The sequence below is a fragment of the Schistocerca cancellata genome, chromosome 2 (assembly GCF_023864275.1).
Source record: "Schistocerca cancellata isolate TAMUIC-IGC-003103 chromosome 2, iqSchCanc2.1, whole genome shotgun sequence".
NCBI classification, from domain to species: domain Eukaryota; kingdom Metazoa; phylum Arthropoda; class Insecta; order Orthoptera; family Acrididae; genus Schistocerca; species Schistocerca cancellata.
In genome coordinates this window covers 820,734,251-820,754,044 of record NC_064627.1, presented here as the reverse complement: position 1 = coordinate 820,754,044, position 19,794 = coordinate 820,734,251, and the positions used below count along the sequence as shown (strand labels likewise).

General features: G+C 43.8%; 1 protein-coding gene across 1 annotated transcript in view; it reads left to right on the top strand.

Annotated features, from left to right (window-relative positions):
* Window positions 1-19,794, top strand: part of LOC126158923 (protein bowel-like) — a 283,609-nt gene that overhangs the window by 94,444 nt on the left and 169,371 nt on the right. The gene's annotated exons all lie outside the window — the stretch shown is intronic.

The window sequence follows — 19,794 nt, the reverse complement described above, 5'->3', positions numbered from 1 at the left end:
CAGGCTACAAAACACGTAGTACTTCCTCCAGAAAAAGGACAAATTTGTTTACAAGGTTTCGCCAAATTCATATTACGAATTTCTACTAACAAGTGAAATTTGACAAATACAAACAAATGCAAAAACTTCGCCAATAAGCCGTTAATATTTGAAATTTCACCAATATTCAGTTACGTTTTGCAATTGTAAGACCTTTAGTCTCAAATAAATTCAATGAAGCACGATATGAATTCCGGCCTCACTAAGGCAGACAGAAAAACATTTCAGTTAACACATGTTGCAAAGAACAGAAATAAATGATCATTTTTTTAATGGAAAGTTTCGAAGCTGTAGGCCTCATCTCTTTTCATTTCACGTTACGTCTGTGTGCAAACTGACTACATTTTCATGTGAAAATCAACAGTGCTGCCAAAGCACGGCTACTAAACACAGCCTTCCGAAATTCCTTACCCAAAGAAGGAGAAGTAAATATTCCAGAATTCGAATCAAGAACAGCTGCCAACATGAGTAACGTAGAAGTAGATATCTTCGGAATAGTGAAGCAACTTAAATCAGTTAACAAAAGCAAGTCTTCCAGTCCAGACTCTATACTAGTTAGGTTCGTTTCAGAGTATGCTGATACAATAGCTCCACACTTAACAATCATATACAACCGTTCGCTCGACGGAAGATCCGTAGCCAAAGACTGGAAAGGTGCACAGGTCACACCAATATTCAAGAAAGGTAGTAGGAGTAATCCACTAAATTACAGGCCCATATTATTAATGTACATATGCAGCAGGATTCTGGAACATATATTGTGTTCGAACATTATGTATTATTTCGAAGACAACGGTCTATTGACACATAGTCAACATGGACTTGTGAAACATAACTAGCTCTTAACGCACACGAAGTGTTGGGTGCTATTGACAAGGGATTTCAAATTGATTCCGTATTTTTAGATTCCCAGAAGGCTTCTGACATTGTACCACACAAGCGGCTTGTAGTGAAATTGCGTGCTTATGGAATATCGTCTCAGTTATGTGACTTGATTCGTGATTTCCTGTCAGAGAGGTCATAGTTCGCAGTAATTGTCCGAAAGTCATAGAGGAAAACAGTAGTGATTTCCGGCGTTCCCCAAGGTAATGTTATAGGCCCTTTGCTGTTCCTTATCTATGTAAACGATTTAGGAAACAAGCTGAGCTGTCATCTTAGGTCGTTTACCGGTGATACTGTCGTTTATCGATTAGTAAGGTGATCAGAAGATCAAAACAAACTGCAAAACGATTTAGAAAAGATATCTGTATGGTGCAGAAATTGGCAATAGGCCCGAAATAATGAAACTGTAAGGTCATCGAAATGCGTGCTGAAAGGAATCCTTTAAACTTCGGTTACACGATAAATCAGTCAAATCTAAAGGCCGTAAATTCAGCTAAATACCTAGGAATTACAATTTACAAACAACTTAAATTGGAAGGAACACACAGAAAATGTTGTGGGGAAGGCTAACCAAAGACTGCGTTTTATTGGTCGGACATTTAAGAAATGTAACAGATCTACTAAAGAGACTGCCTATACTACGCTTGTCCTCTTTTTAGAATTGGACAGGATAGGACGTTGGATAGGATTGACGTAGTACATTGAGAAAGTTCAAAGAAGGGCAGCACGTTTTGTATCATCGCGAAACAGGGGAAAGAGTGTCACTGAAATGTTACTGGTCCTGATGTGGACATCACTAAAAGAAAGGCATTTTTCGTTGCGGCGGAATCTTCTCATGAAATTTCAATCACCAACTTGCTCCGCTGCATGCGAATAATTTTGTTGGCGCCGTCCTACGTAGGGAGAAACAATCACCACGACAAAATAAGGGAAATCGGAGCTCGTACGGAAAGATATATTGAGTTCTTTTTTTCCACGCGCTGTGCGGGATTGAAGTAGTAGAGAATTATTGAGAAGGTGGTTCGATTAACCCTCTGTCATGCACTTAAATGTGATTTACATAGTATCTATGTGGATGAAGAAGTAGAAAGTCAGCTTGAGATGCAAATTAACCGGAACTGAATGTCAACTCGCGAACCCTGTCAGCACCAAAACAACACAAATCAAGAAGCAGGAAATTGCATGGCCAGCTGGAATTCCAGAACGACTGATCAGTGATGCAAATATCCGTAACAGGAGATCATGGTGCCGAAGCCATGAAACGCGGACTATGGAGCAATGAAGAAAGTCATTCGTGCAGATGTGTCTTGTTTCACACTGTTTGTGCCTTCTGATTGAGTTTACCTCCGAAGAGTGAAACATAGCAGGGCCTCGATGGTGATCTGGGCAGCAATATCGTGGCATTGCATGGCCTCCACCGTTACTCTGCAAGGTCGCATAAATGACAGCGATTATATGACCGTTTTGGCTGATCGGATTAATCGCGTGGTACAGTGTTTATTCGCCAGGGGTGATGCTGTATGCCAAAACGACAGTGCCACTGTTCACACAGCTAACTTGGTCCAGGACTGGTTTTGTGAGCACGAGGATGTTCTGTCGCATCTCCTCTGGGCCTCACAGTCAACATATCTGAGTTGTCTTTTGTTGTCTGCTTTGGACAAAAGGGTTCGCGATCACTATCAGCCTCCATCATCACTATTTTAGCTTGCCACTGTTTGGCAGGAAGAATGCTGAAGATTCTATTGAAAACATGGGACACGTATTTGTCCATTCTTAAGCCACTAAAGTACAGTTACCAAAAACGGTTTTCGGAAATTCTTTCACCAAAGAAAACTGAGTAAATATTCAAGATTTCGAATCACGAATAATTGCCAATATGAGTAGCTATCATCAGTGTAGCGCAGCAACTTAAATGACTTAATAAAGGCACGGTACACACTGTATACCATTTAGTTTCCTTTCCGTGTATAAAAATGGTTCAAATGGCTCTGAGCACTATGGGACTTAACATCTGTGGTCATCAGTCCCCTAGAACTTAGAACTACTTAAACCTAACTAACCTAAGGACATCACACACACCCATGCCCGAGGCAGGATTCGAACCTGCGACCGTAGCAGTCGCGCGGTTCCGGACGGAGCGTCTAGAACCGCTAGACCACCGCGGCCGGCTTTCCGTGTGTACCTCGAAGAAAACGATTAACTGCCAAAAAGCAAACACAATTTCAGAAAATTTTGTTCTTATGAAATACAAGTAGCTCTTTATCCTTACGAAGTAATGAGTGCTATTGGCAGGGGAGAACGAGTAGATTGCATATTTTTAGATTTGGACACCGTTTCTCTCAAGCATCTTCTAATCAAATTGCGTGCTTACGGAGTGTCGTCTCAGTTGGGAGACTGGATTCGTGATTTTCTGTCACAAAGGCAGGTCACAGCAACTGGCGCAAAGTCATCAAGTTAAACAGAAGTGATATCTGGCGTTCCCCAAAGAAATGTTTAGTCTCTCTGCTGTTCCTGATGTATATAAACGACATAGGAGGCAATCTGCGCAGCCCTCTTAGATTCTCTGCGGATGATACTGTCATTTGTCATCTATTAAAGTCATCAGGTGATCAAAACCAATTGCAAAATGATTTACCCAAGATATCCTTATGTTGCGGTAAATGTCAATTGACTTTAAATAATGAAAAGTGTGAAGCGGTAAATAATGAAAAGTGTGAAGCGGTCAATATGAGTACTAAAAAGAATCCACTAAATTTCGGTTGCACGATAAATCACGCAAATCTAAAGGCTGTGAATTCAACTAAATAGTTAAGGATTACAGTTACGAATAAGTTAACTAGGAACGGTCACATAGAAAATGTTGTGAGGAAAGCGAAGACTGCGATTTATTGGCAGAAGACGTAGAAAATGAAACAGGTCTGCTAAAGAGAATGCTTATACTACGCTTGTCCGCTGTCTTTTTAAATACAACTTGCTGCTGCGAGATCCGCATCACATGGGACTAAAGGAGGACATAGAAAAAGTTCAAAGCAGGTCAGCTCCTCTGTATTATCACGAAATAGGAGGGGGAGGGGGGGGGGAGTGGAGTGCCGTGGATATGGTACACGGATTGAGATGGTGGCCATTAAGGCAAAGGCGAATTTTGTTGTGGAAGGATCTTCTTTTCTGACACCTACGTTATCCTCAGGGTGTGAAAACATTTTGTTGGCAACCACCTACGTAGGAAGAAATGGTCATCATAATAAAATAAGTGAAACGAGAGCTCTCACGAGAAGATTTCAGTGTTCAATGTTCGAGAGTTGAACGGTAGAGAAATAGCTCGAAGATTGTTCGTTGAACGCTCTGCAATGCACTTAATTGTGAATTGCAGAGTACACATTCAGATATACCTTGAGGAACCAAAGAAACTGGTGCACCAGCCTAATAACGTCCATAGCCCGCCCGAGCACGAAGAAGTGTCTCAACAAGACGTGGCATGGACTTCACTAATGTCTGAAGTAGTGCTGGAGGGAACCATGAATCCTGCAGGGCTGACAATAAATCCGTACGAGTACGAGGGGATGAAGACTTCATGTGAACAGCACGTCTCAAGGCATCCCAGATATGCTCAATAATGTTAATGTCTATAAAGTTTGGTGGCCAGCGGAAGTGTTTAAACTCAAAAGAGTGTTCCTGGAGCCCCTCTGCAGCGATTGTAGACGTGTGGGGTGTCGCTTTGTCCTGCTTGAATAGCCGAAGTCCGTCGGAATGCATAATGGATGTGAATGAATGCAAGTAATCAGACAGGATGCTTACGACTGTGTCACCTGTCCGAGCCGTGTCTAGACGTATCAGGGGTCCCATATCACTCCAACTGCTCACGCCCCACACCATTACAGAGCCTCCATCAGCTTGAACAGTCCTCTGCTGACATGCAGGGTCCATAGATTCATTGAGGTTGTTTCCATACCCGTACACGTCCATCCGATCGATAGAATTTAAAACGAGACTCGTCCGACCAGGTAACATGTTTCCAGTCGTCAACAGTCCAATGTCGGTGTTGACGGGCCCAATCAAGCGTAAAGCTTTGTGTCGTGCAGTCATCAACGGCTGTCATCAAGGGTACTCGAGTGGGCCTTCGGCTCCGAAAGCCCGTATGGATGATGTTTCGTTGAATGGTTCGCAAGTTGACACTTGCTGATGGCCCAGCATTGAAATACACAGCAATTTGCGGAGGAGTTGCACTTCCGTCACGCTGAACGATTCTCTTCAGTCGTCGCTGGTCCCGTTCTTGCAGGATCTTTTTTCGGCCGCAGTGATGTCGGAGACTGATTTTTTACCGGAATCTTTATATTCACGGTATACTCGTGAAATGGTCGTACGGGAAAATCCCCACTTCATGGCAACCTCGGTGTTGCTGTGTCCCATTGCTCATGCGCCGGCGTTAGCACCACGTTCAGAGTGACTTAAATTTTCATAACCTGCCATTGTAGCAGCAGTAACAGATCTAACACCTGCTTCAGAGACTTATATAGGCGTTGCCGACCGCAGCGGTGTATTCCGGCTGTTTATATGTCTCTGTATTTGAATACGTATTCATATACCAGTTCCTATGGCGCATCAGTGTTGTCGTAGAATGGAATCTGTTTTGAGTTCCAACAGCTTTCGTACCCTGTGTTCGGCATGTTAGTGTGTTGTGTTTTTGATGTTCCCATATTTTTGTCTACTCCCTGTACATAGCAGTAATTGCTGGCCGGAAAATATCTTTACACAGGAAATCAGTGTTTAGACGAAACCAGAGGAGGGAAATAATTACAAGCGTGTCGATCGAGAGCCATCAGCAGGAGAAGGAACCATTAGTAAAAGAAGGAAGAACTGCTCGCGTAACGAGGACGAAGGACATGAACGCAAGATCAGGTAAAACATGGTTGTAAACCGGAGTAAATGTGGAGCTCTAAGGATTAAAACAAAGTAGTGCTGATACCTGAGCCCCCGTCCTGTTACACGACCTTCAGAACAGAGCGAGGTGTTACAGCATCGGCTGCAGGTTTAAGCGCGTTGTAAAAGCGGTGACGGCGGGCCAGGAAGCGGCTGGGCTTTGTTCCGGCCCAGGTCACGTGAATGCGTGCGTGGGCGGCACGGTAGGCCTTGCGTCACAGGGCAGATAGCGGCTGCGTGCGGTGCGGGGCGGGTCGGTAGCCGGCCGGCGAGCTGTTTGCGTAACGCGGCGCACGCATACACATGTGTGCACTCGCTCCGTATCACCGCCCCCTCGCGGCGGGCCGGCGGTCACTGCAGAAGAAAGCTGCGCGCGAAACGCGAGTAGGCCACGGCCGCGTCAGCTACGAGTCTGTCTGCCTGCCCGCCGGCCGTTTTTTCCCCTACGATACAAGATGCTGCTGTGGGAACTGGCACAAACACAATGGCCGGGCCTTTGATATCGCCTCTGCACAAAAAACCATGCGCAGTACGTAGATCGTTAAGCAACAGACTCTGTGCTTACCAGACTGCGAATCTGGGTAGCTGATTCAGATTTCAGTCGTCCTGCATTACTGATGGCGCCTTACGTACTCGTAAAAATTGAAACTAACGTTAGCTTCACACATAAGCAATTATGTGCTGGGGTACCAGGCGGTGCTTGAGATGGTGTCGCTAGTATTTTACAGAGCTCGCGTTTAATTGATTGCACTGTGGTGGAAACTCTCGAGTTTGTCCATAGCAGCAGCTAGGCGAATAAGTAGTTTGTATTGAATTCATACGAGACGCATCCACAAAGTAAGTTTCCCGATGTTGTTTCCTCTTGGCAGGGTTCAAATTGGCTCTGAGCACTATGGGACTCAACATCTTAGGTCATAAGTCCCCTAGAACTTAGAACTACTTAAACCTAACTAACCTAAGGACATCACACACACCCATGCCCGAGGCAGGATTCGAACCTGCGACCGTAGCAGTCCCGCGGTTCCGGACTGCAGCGCCAGAACCCCTCTTGGCAGGGAAAATTGTGCACGCGCAACTGATCTATGACGTGACAATCAAATGCCGACCGGACAGTTCCCGCCTGGTGCCATACCGCGGGAGTAGTGCCCCGAAATGGCGTCTCTTATTTGTTCTCTCTGCACCTGCTAGGTTCGGTCAGTGATAAGGTTCCTTAATGCACGAAACATAGCGCCCATCGAAATTCATCGTCAGCTCTGTCAGAACATCATGGGCAAACAGATGGTCCGTCGCTGGTGTAGGCTTTTCTCCCGAAAGTCGGCAAAGTGTCCGTGATGAAGGGCGCAGTGGGCGACCGTCCCTCATCAACGATCACCTGGTCGAGCTGGTGCGCCAGCACATCCCGGAGAACCGTCGCTTCACTGTTACGCAGCTCAGCAACCATTTTCCGCAGATATTGCGATCCTTGTTGCATGAAACTGTCACTAAGCACCAGTTGTTCAATAAATTGTGTGCCAGGTGGGTGCCGAAAACCCTGACACCCGAGCGCAAAACGAAACGCTTTGGAGCAGCGATGACAATTCTGCAGCGGTATCGTGATGACGGTGACGGAGTTCCTCGACAGGATGGTCACGGGCGATGAGGCGTGGATTTCTCACTTGGCCCCGGAAACCAAGCAGCAGTCAATGCATTGGCGTCACATTGGATCTCCGGTCAACACTCTTGTTCCATTCACAAACGGCAGACTTACACGACACAGGAATACAAAAGTTGATCCCACGGTATGACAAGTGTCTCAGTTCTTTTGGTGGGTATGACGAAAACTAGCTCAAACATTGCTCTACCTGTTGTCAATAAAGTTTTTCATGTAACTCCATTGTCCTTGTTTTAAAACGAATAGAGAAAATTATTTTCTGGATGCGACTCGTACGAGATGAGCAAAAATATTTATTTAGTATGTTTCCTATGAAACAAATTTTAAAGTACAATGGCTATTTTCAACTATGGGAATACTGCGTTGGTTTAAATGACGAAAAGGCCTCTCGAAAACTGTTTAGGAAGTCCTTGCTGTCTGCCGTTGACAAGATAAAAAACAACCTCTACATATTACATGTTACAGGTAAGGATGTCACAACGAATCTTCTAGAGGAGACTGAGATTCAAATCCTGATTTCATTCCGAATGAACAGAGTAATCCAACACCTCCTCCCTAAATAATTTCCGAGAGGTCTTCTCATCGTTTAAACCAACGTAATATTCCCATAGTTCACAATAACCATAGTACTTAAAAGTTCTTTCATAAAAAAATGCCCTCTTGTATGAATGCAGTAAAACTATTTGCACCTTTACTGTTAAATTCACGCCTAAATGATATACATAGATTTATATATTGAAACATTACTCTTAATAACATAAAATGCAACTATAGATTCGGTGTTCAAACTTAGCTTTATCAATATAGCAGAAAACGTATCTTATTGTGCTTACGTACTGCACACAGTGTTTGGTGTTGTTTATGTATAACCTTTGCAAACATAATCCTAACCAACTATTGTAAATAATTTTACTTCGATTTCGGTTTCTTAAATTAATTCCATTGGACTAGCAAAGGCATACTTTACTAAGCCCATACACTCTCACAGCATCCCAACATCTTTACGACCGTAAGATCATGGAAAATATTGTTTATATTACTCATGTAAAGCTGACCATGCATTCCAAATGTTTACTGTGCTTGTTGCCGTTATAAAGAAAAAAAAATGGTTCAAATGGCTCTAAGCACTATGGGACTTAACATCTGATGCCATCAGTCCCCTAGGCTTACAACTACTTAAACCCAACTAACATAACGACACCACACACATCCATGCCCGAGACAGTATTCGAACCTGCGACCGCAGCAGCAGCACGATTCCGGACTGAAGCGCCTAGAACCTCTCGGCCACAGCGGATGGCTTGCCATTATAAACATAATGCTGTCGTGTAGGGTGTTTTTCAGTGAATTGAATAGCACTTGCACAGTGCGCGTCCACGAATGTGTTGATTTTAAAATTCACAAGAAAAATGCAGGTCGATTTCGTCACACAGAATCATACAGCATATGAGTTTTCATCACATTTCACGTTTTAATAGCTTTAATATCTTTTCACAAATACTGTGATAGAGATTCTAAGAACTAAATCTATCGTAAACTTTACCAAACACTGAACAAAAAACTTTCTGTCTATCCTAGTGCAGCACAACCATAAAGGATAAAAAACGGGTCCCCAACAAAATAGCAACGAAATGTGTAACAAATATCCGAAGATGGCTTTATAAGGAACCCGAAACCGGTCATGATTTGATCCAAATAAACCTTGTGAACCCATACTTGTGGCTGGTTACTGTTTCGATTATAAACCATGTAGCATTACATTTTACGGTACATGTGACTTTCGCAGGTTGTTGCGAGGTTTACATGGGGTGGTGGTGCTCTATAGAAAAAAGAAAAAACTATTTTTTTGTAAACAGAGTTAACAATTAATTATAACATAAACAACTTACAAAGATAAGAACTGAATTTTGTTTTATATAGAAAATTCTGCTTCTGTTTATTGAAAGTTTATTGTTTACAAAGATTGAACAATTTCCTGAACTTATACATGCAGGTAGTGTACAGCAACCCCCCCCCCCCCTCCCACCAACACACACACACATCTGTGTCTGGCAGAGAAGCTACCAAGTGAAGCATCCAGAAGGGGGAGGTTGACTCGAAATGAAACTTCATGGGTTTCGAGAGTTTGTGATATTATTTCGGTGATTACAAAACAGAATCAAATTTAGAAGGCAACCCAGTTCATCATTTGCATATTATGGAAACTGATGTTTTCTTAATTTTTTTGGAAATATAAAGTTATGACAAAAAACACACAATATTTTTTGTTTCAAAAACCTTTATCTCTTACGATACGTTCTTGATATCGGAACTGTATTTTCAGCAATGTGTGAATTTTCGCTGAAGCTCTGGGCCTCGACAACATCGGTCCATAGTTACTCAAAGTACATTCCTCTATAACAGCAGAAATTCTATATCCACTCGTGATAGCCATACGCATTACTGAAAAAGTGCCGAATGATTGGAACAGAGGTTTGGTCATCAAGCTCCCCAAGAAAGCAGATCTATCGGTTTGTGATAATTGGAGAAGCGGCAACCTGCTGTCAATGCCAAGAGATCCTTCTGCGAATAATCCTAAATAGGATAAAAGCATATGCAGACAAGAAAGTAAGAAGAGAACTAGCAGGATTCAGGGAAGGTCGCTCTTACATTGGCCAGATAAACACTTTGAGAATAATAGCTGAACATTCATATGATACCAGTCGCTGCTTTGCATGTTATTTGTAGTCTTTGAAAAGGTCTTCGACATAATAATTAGAACAAAAATACGGAGCTCATTGCAAACTTTTGGAATTCCAGAGAAAATAATTTCTCTTCCCAAGTGCGTGTGTGAAAACTACACGTGACAGGTTCAACATCAGAGTCTGTGTTCAGATCCAATAATAGTGAAAACAGGAGTTAAGCATGGCTGCACGCTCTCACTGATACTATTTAACACAGTACTGAATCTTGTAATGACGCAAGCAATGGATAAAGTGAGAGGAATAAAATGGAGCAATTGAACACATCTAGAAGACCTCGATTTTTCAAATGACCTTTGCCTTCTATCCCACAGCCTCAACGACATGAAAGAAAAACTAGAAGACCTGAAATCTGCGGCGAAGAAAGTCGGTTTGAAAATTAATGTCCACAAACCAAAAGACATGCGGGCAAATGATAACAACAGCGCAGAGCTTAAGCTTGAGAGCCAGGTAATGGAAAGGGTGGATACGTTTTGCTACCTTGGAAGCTCGATTACACCAACTAGTGGTGCAACAGAGGACATTAGTCATATTAACAAAGCCAAAGGCGCTTTTACAAGTTTCCGCTTCATCTGGAGATCGAAGGAATTAACATTGAGGACCAAATTGCAGATAAGTGAATGTAATGTAAAATCTCTGCTTCTATATGAAGGTGAAACATGGAAAGTGACAAAGCAGCTAACCCATAAGCTGCAGACATTAAACAACGGATGTCAGAGGAACATCCTGGGGTTGTTGTTGTGGTCTTCAGTCCTGAGACTGGTTTGATGCAGCTCTCCATGCTACTGCAGCCTACATCCCTCTGAATCTGCTTAGTGTATTCATCTCTTGGTCTCCCTCTACGATTGTTACCCTCCACGCTGCCCTCCAGTGCTAAATTGGTGATCCCTCGATGTCTCAGAACATGTCCTACCAACCGATCCCTTCTTCTAGTCAAGTTGTGCCACAAGCTCCTTTTCTCCCCAATTCTATTCAATACCTCCCCATTAGTTATGTGATCTACCCATCTAATCTTCAGAATTCTTCTGTAGCACCAAACTTCGAAAGCTTCTATTCTCTTCTTGTCTAAACTATTTATCGTCCACGTTTCACTTCCATACATGGCTACACTCCATACAAATACTTTCAGAAACGACTTCCTGACATTTAAATCTATACTCGAAGTTAACAAATTTTTCTTTTTCAGAAACGCTTTCCTTGCCATTGCCAGTCTACATTTTATATCCTCTCTACTTCGACCATCATCAGTTATTTTGCTCCCCAAATAACAAAACTCCTTTACTACTTTAAGCGTCTCATTTCCTAATCTAATTCGCTCAGCATCACCCGACTTAATTGGACTACATTCCATTATCCTCGTTTTGCTTTTGTTGATGTTCACCTTATACCCTCCTTTCAAGACACTGTCCATTCCGTTCAACTGCTCTTCCAAGTCCTTTGCTGTCTCTGACAGAATTACAATGTCATCGGCGAATCTCAAAGTTTTTCTGGGGCTATGATGGCCAAATGTCATCTCTAACGAAAAACTCTGGGAAAGAACCAGCCGGAAACCAACTGAGCTGCAAATATGAAGCAGGAAGTGGAGGCGTTTAGGACATACACTTAGGAGACCAAATGAACACATTGCGAAGGAAACGCTTTATTGGATCCCGCGAGGACAACGGAGGCGAGGCAGGCCAAAAATGACGTGGAGACGATCAGTTGAAGCAGGAGATTAGCAACAAGGAATAGGATGGGAAGAAGTGAGAATACTAGCAGAAGACAGAACAAGATGGTGATTCTTTGTTGCAGCCCTATGCCCTACATAAGGAGTTAAAGGAATTAATAATAATAATAATAATAATAATAATGAATAAAATATTTTAATGCAGTTTGGACGAATGAAAACCGACTTAGCATTGAGAAATAAAACTATTTCGTAATAACGTGGTAATCATCGAAAGAAAGAAAATAGTTGATAGAAAAGTCCATGGGAGTACTGCCGGTTCACATCGTCCAACGGACACAGTGTTTCGGCGATCAGACATGTCGCCATTGTCTGCTGTGTCAGGTTCGACAGGTTCGTCAAAATGGTTCAAATGGCTCTGAGCATTATGGAACTTAACTGCTGAGGTCATCAGTCCCCTAGAACTTAGAACTACTTAAACCTAACTAACCTAAGGGCATCACACATACATGCCCGAGGCAGGATTCGAACCTGCGACCGTAGCGGTCGCGCGGTTCCAGACCATTCGCCTAGAACGGCTCGGCCACCGCGGCCGCCGACAGGTTCGTCAGCGCGTGACGATGGTGACATGTCTGATCGCCGAAATACTGTGCCCGTTGGACGATGTGAACCGGCAGTACACTCGTGGACTTTTAGATCAACAAATACGCCAGGAGAAACTGAACAATCATAAGAAAATAGTTGGCCACATATTACGAAACGGGTCGTGGACGAAAATTGTAGTTGAAAGGATCGCGGAAGTGAAAAATCGTAGCGGCAGACGTAGTTACAAGCACACGAGGCAGATTGCTGACGATGCGGGCTAGAGCAGACAAGCCTAAATGGAGAGCTCAGTTGGCCAGCGAATGTGCTGGAGCGCTGCGTCAAACCATACTTAGAGCTGACGAACGAAACGACAGCGGTGTGAATTAGAGTAGCATTTGAACAGGGCAGTGACATTGTACACAGAAAAACCTATAAACTAGGCTAAGGCACTAAATGTAAATATCTTTTTCCATATAGACGTGTCCCATAACTTCAATATTGGGTGAAAAACAATAAACAAATTTCATTCTCGAAGCATATTTGTTTAAAAAATAAAATATCAATATGATATGAAATTTCTTATCGTACAAATTTCGTTTTTATTTTTTGCTGTTCAGTATCAAACCCCAAAGTTTGACAGTTTTTTTGTTTGTTTGCAGGTAAGCCGATGTTTGTGGCATTGCCTCTTTCTCCAGAGACCTGTCTTCACACTCTCAGGTACTGTACAGCGTGATTATATAATGTTCACTATGTTCTCTTCGGGAAGTGTGAGAATTCATGCTCCATTTGATCACCACATCAGTTGCCTATTAAAAATGGTTCACGGATGTGACAATGGTCGCAACCTCCGTTTAAATATACACTAACTATTAAATTAATATATGGTCATAGATATATTTTACATTGCAGTAGGCTAAAGTAGTGGGAGGACGTGACATCATATTGCGGGTGCAGGAAAGACTCAGCAGAACAAGGAGCATGACTATATTGTTTTTGACGCTGATGAAGGCTGCAAGTTTTTATAGTTTAGTAACCAACGTTTCTTAATAAATGTTTATATGAGCGGAACCTTACTTAACCTATCACGACAAATATTCAACTATTTGGAAGTATTTACCATTTATAATTTTAAAACTGTGGCGGAACATAATAAGGAGTAGGTTAACTTTCTTTGTTCACCATCTAAGTATGAGTATTTTGGATGCCTTTTTATTGGTTTAGTTACCTTATTCCTACCGCCATGAACAATGGACTTCGCGGAGTTAGGGTGGATTGCGTGCCTCAGCGATACAGATAGCCGTACCATAGATGCAACCACAACGGAGGGGTATCTATTCAGAGGCAAGTAAAACGTGTGGTTCCGGAAGGGGGGCAGCACCCTTTTCAGTAATTGCAGGGGCAACAGTCTGGAAGATTGATTGATCTGAACTTGTAACATCAACCAACATGATCCTGCTGTGCTGGTACTGCGAACGGCTAAAAGCAAGGGGAAACTACACCCGTTATTTTTTTCCCCCGAGGGCATGCAGCTGTTTTGTAGGTAGGGAAAGCTGCATCAAACCAGTCTTCAGACTGAAGACCACAACAATAACAACAACCTGATTCTTTCACAGTACGAACACTCTTCTATATAATTCTTCAAACTAAATATCGATTGAAATAATGTGAGACGTTAACAGACTTCTGCAACTCCTTATTTAAAATGCAGAATGCATTTTTCACTGTAAATATGGCGTAAATGATGGTTATATTAACAGCAGCACGCCTCTAGGGTAGCCATAATAAAATGGCGCAGCGCAGTTGTAAAAGTGGATAAATGCTGTGCCATTTTATTGTGGATACCCTAGCGTTATGCTACGGTACTTAGTCGTAGAGATTTCAATGTGTACAAACAAATAATTGCGCAAATTTATTTTTTCGAAGTGATAATTAAAATTTTTCAATTACCCAGTGCAGAGCTCCCCCGATTCGCTGAGCTTAAGAAGTGACAGTCTCAGAAAATAGTTTGCTGATCACTGTCCTGTTGCAAAAAGAGATATCGTCACAACTTTGGATACATCTCTTAGTCGCTCTGTTCAGTCACTAAATACTTGCAGTATTTGATTTTCGCGAAGAAACATGTATGTTTCGCACTTAGGCTGAGCTTAAGAAGTGACAGTCTCAGAAGATAGTTTGCTGATCACTGTCCTGTTGCAAAAAGAGATATCGTCACAACTTTGGATACATCTCTTAGTCGCTCTGTTCAGTCACTAAATACTAGAAGTATTTGATTTTCGCGAAGAAACATGTATGTTTCGCACTTAGGCCCAAAAAAAGCTGACATCACATCTGATACCTTATTTTGAAAACGTCGTATGCGTTGCACTTGTATTGAGCGGTCTGCTGCAAGCGATACTTTTAAATAATCATAGTTCGATTCTGAATCTCTGGCACAAGCCGTGTTTGCAGACTAAATTATGGTAAATCGTTTCCTCCTAAATGCAAACAAATGTTGTTTAGGAATGGCCGAACATGTTCCAGCACCTGGTTATTTCTAACCAGTTATCGTGTGCTTTCATGAGCTTTAATCAGAAGATCCAATGATTTTCTGGCAACCAATGTTGTCTGCTCTTCGGCATTACCCGAGATGCACCACGTGGAGGCTGAATTGCGCACACACGCACATGCTCGAATGCGCAGGTGAACAACACAATGATGATTATCTGTGGTACACAGAGATCAAACCCGGTCGAAGGGCTGCCCATACTGAGCCATACTCCACCGCCGTGAACACGATGGGAAGCAGCTCTACTCCGTGAGTTTAAACGCATATAATGCAACCCGCAGCTTCTTGCTCATCCAGATTCTGTTATCCTGGAAAGAAACCGGCTTCGATCAAGAAAACCATTCGTGAAAACAGCCTTGAAAATTCGCGCGTCTCAGTCCAACTTAACCGACGAGACGAGACAGAGACTTACCCTCCACATTGCCGAAACTTGTCCCACATGAGAAAGAAACCCCCTGCTTTCGACCAATCACGCAAATAATCGGCAATTATTGACAGAACACTCAGTAATCATGCAGAAGCGCGGACTCTCTTTATAGGGGGAAGGCTCCACTCCAAAATGCGATTGTGGAACAGCCAGGCAAACCCGTTCGCCGTATTGAATAAAATCTTCTCGTTTCCAAACCGCGTCAGTTCCAATAAAATTCTCGAGCTTTCGACCGTCGTCAGGAGTAAAACTATTGACTGGGCGGAGCTAGCCATCGAAAGCTCGAGAATTTTATTGGATTTGACGCGGTTTGGAAACGAGAAGATTTTACCCAGTCATGCCGCTGCGAAAGACTCCGAGGACACGTTCGCCATATTGTTACATACTGTCCCAGCAGGGAAAATCGTGGAACATCCAGTGACTTTCTGATGGAACGAACTGCGTCGATTGTATTACACATTTAAATGTCTGTTTGTAAATTACATCCAGCCAAAGTAAATCACATTGCGATGCACAACGCCTCTCTTGCAACGTCTGCCACTATAGTTGGATAACCATCTCCGTGACGCTTTTGCGCTTACAAAACGTATCTGTGGCGTAGTGCGGTGCTCTTCTTCGGATCGTCTTTTGCCCTCTGTCGGTCTTGTCCGGTACGGATCCCAGACAACCGAGCGGTATTCGAATATTGGTCGATCGAGCCTTTGTAAGATTTTTCTTCGTGGTTAGGCTATATTTATTGAGTATTCTTCCAGCGAATCTCGGTCTACCGTTGTCTTATCTACGATTAGTGTTATGAGGTTGTTGCATTTTAAATCGCTCCATCCGCATTCTCCTAGTATTTAATGGATGCTGCTTTTTCCACTGATTGTCCTGAGAAAGTTGTTATCATACAACAATGGGTCTTTCCGCCTATTTATGCGCAATACGCTACATTTGTTAATGCTGGGAGTCAACTACCAATCCGTGCGTCAAACGTCTGGTGCCAAAAAATAGGGAGAAATGATCATCTACATCTACATCATACTCAGAAAGCCACCAAATGGTGTGTGGCGAAGTGTAGTTTCGGTACCAGTATCTGATCCCTCCAAGCCTGTTCCACTCGGAATAGTGCGTGAGAAGAATGATTGTTGGTAAGCCTCTGTATTGGCTCTAATTTCTTGAATTTTCTCCTCGTGGGCAATACGCGAGATGTATGTGGGGTAAAGTAATATGTTGTCCGGCTTCCCCTGAAAAGTGCTGTCCCGAAATTTCAATAGTAAATCTCTTCGTGATGCACAACGTCTCTCTTGTAACGACTGCCAGTGGAGTTTGTTTAGCATCTCCTTAACGCTCTCTCGCCCGCTAAACGATACTGTGACAAAACGCACCGCTCTTCTTTGGATCTTCTCTATCTCCTGTATCAGTCCTACCCGATAGGGGTCCCAGATAGATGAACAATACTCGAGAATCGGGCGAACAAGCACCTTATAAACCACTTCTTTCGTGGATGAGTTACATTCCCTTAAGTTTCCTCCGATGAATCTGAGCCTGGTGTCTGCTTTTCCCACTATTTGTTCTATATGGTCATTCCACTTAAAATTGCTCTGGATAGTTACGCATAGATATTTTACGGCAGAGGCTGTTCCCAGCTGTTTGTCATCAATAGTGTTGCTGTACAGTAGTGGATTTCTTTTCCTATGTATGCGCAATATGTTACTTTTATTTACGTTCAGGGTTAACGGCCAGAGTGTGCACCTTTCATACATTCTCTGCAGGTCATTCTGCAAATTCTTACTATCATCATGATGAAATAAGAATATTGGAGCTCGCGCAGAAAGAGTTATGTGTTCGTTTTCCCCGCGTCCAGTTCAAGAATGGTACGGTAGAGACATAACTTGAAGGTAAGGTGGTTCGATGAGCCCTCTGCCAGGCACTTAACTGTGAATTGCAGAGTACTCATTTAGATGTAAATGCAGGTGAAGTAGTTGAAAGGTGCAACAAAATGTTACATCCACTTTTTTATTTTTTTAATCTCATTTTGTTCGCTTTCGTTCGTTGCATCTGCTCGGGGCGGACACTGTAAGACATCCATTTAAGTTCGTTGTTGATCGATTAACTCAGTTTTTTTATTACAGAGGGCAGATAACCCTCTGACCGAACACGCTGAGCTACCGTGCCGGCTACCACTGAGACCCTTTCCTTGATCCTGGGCATATTTTTTTTATTTAATAAAATTGCGGCCAAATAGACATATACAGTTACTTTACTTAACATTTTGCATTTACATTAACATTTTACATTTTTGCATATTCATTTATCGATTTCACTCTTTTATTGCACAGTTCTACACTCCTGGAAATTGAAATAAGAACACCGTGAATTCATTGTCCCAGGAAGGGGAAACTTTATTGACACATTCCTGGGGTCAGATACATCACATGATCACACTGACAGAACCACAGGCACATAGACACAGGCAACAGAGCATGCACAATGTCGGCACTAGTACAGTGTATATCCACCTTTCGCAGCAATGCAGGCTGCTATTCTCCCATGGAGACGATCGTAGAGATGCTGGATGTAGTCCTGTGGAACGGCTTGCCATGCCATTTCCACCTGGCGCCTCAGTTGGACCAGCGTTCGTGCTGGACGTGCAGACCGCGTGAGACGACGCTTCATCCAGTCCCAAACATACTCAATGGGGGACAGATCCGGAGATCTTGCTGGCCAGGGTAGTTGACTTACACCTTCTAGAGCACGTTGGGTGGCACGGGATACATGCGGACGTGCATTGTCCTGTTGGAACAGCAAGTTCCCTTGCCGGTCTAGGAATGGTAGAACGATGGGTTCGATGACGGTTTGGATGTACCGTGCACTATTCAGTGTCCCCTCGACGATCACCAGTGGTGTACGGCCAGTGTAGGAGATCGCTCCCCACACCATGATGCCGGGTGTTGGCCCTGTGTGCCTCGGTCGTATGCAGTACTGATTGTGGCGCTCACCTGCACGGCGCCAAACACGCATACGACCATCATTGGCACCAAGGCAGAAGCGACTCTCATCGCTGAAGACGACACGTCTCCATTCGTCCCTCCATTCACGCCTGTCGCGACACCACTGGAGCCGGGCTGCACGATGTTGGGGCGTGAGCGGAAGACCGCCTAACGGTGTGCGGGACCGTAGCCCAGCTTCATGGAGACGATTGCGAATGGTCCTCGCCGATACCCCAGGAGCAACAGTGTCCCTAATTTGCTGGGAAGTGGCGGTGCGGTCCCCTACGGCACTGCGTAGGATCCTACGGTCTTGGCGTGCATCCGTGCGTCGCTGCGGTCCGATCCCAGGTCGACGGGCACGTGCACCTTCCGCCGACCACTGGCGACAACATCGATGTACTGTGGAGACCTCACGCCCCACGTGTTGAGCAATTCGGCGGTACGTCCACCCGGCCTCCCGCATGCCCACTATACGCCCTCGCTCAGAGTCCGTCAACTGCACATACGGTTCACGTCCACGCTGTCGCGGCATGCTACCAGTGTTAAAGACTGCGATGGAGCTCCGTATGCCACGGCAAACTGGCTGACACTGACGGCGGCGGTGCACAAATGCTGCGCAGCTAGCGCCATTCGACGGCCAACACCGCGGTTCCTGGTGTGTCCGCTGTGCCGTGCTTGTGATCATTGCTTGTACAGCCCTCTCGCAGTGTCCGGAGCAAGTATGGTGGGTCTGACACACCGGTGTCAATGTGTTCTTTTTTCCATTTCCAGGAGTGTATATGATATCGTTCACAGGCTTCGTTACATTGTTCATATACACATGTTGTGGTTGGGTCGTGATAAGTTTTGTTTTTGCAAATTAGATGACGAAAGCCGTGAATAGAAAGTCTAGTTACGACATGTCGCAGCTCGAAATTTGGGGCTGCCCATGAGCGGTTCGTCATTGCTTCGGTGCCATAGAACTCCGGCTATGTTTCTTCTCGTTTGTCCTCCATGATCTTCAGTTGCTTTCTGGAAGTCCTGGTGTGTGGCATCATATATCGAAGTTTGATGTCTTCAATTAGGAATGTCTCTCTCGCTAGCAGATACACTGGTCTAGATCTTGTTGTCTTTGAGAGACCTAGTGCTCTTTTTAGATAAGTCGATTTCACCTTCTCTAGTGTTTCTAGATTTTTTTCTGTCAGGTGGTGCCATCCCATAGACGGGGATTGGCAAGATTTTTGCGTTGAATAATTTCATGGCTGTTTCTAGACTGAGCAGGCGGATGTTTTTGATGTCCTGTATTGCTTGGGGTGCACGTTCTGTTGTATGTTTTGTGAAGCATTTGGTTGTTGGTTGCAATGTCACCCCTAGATATTTAAAGTCTGAT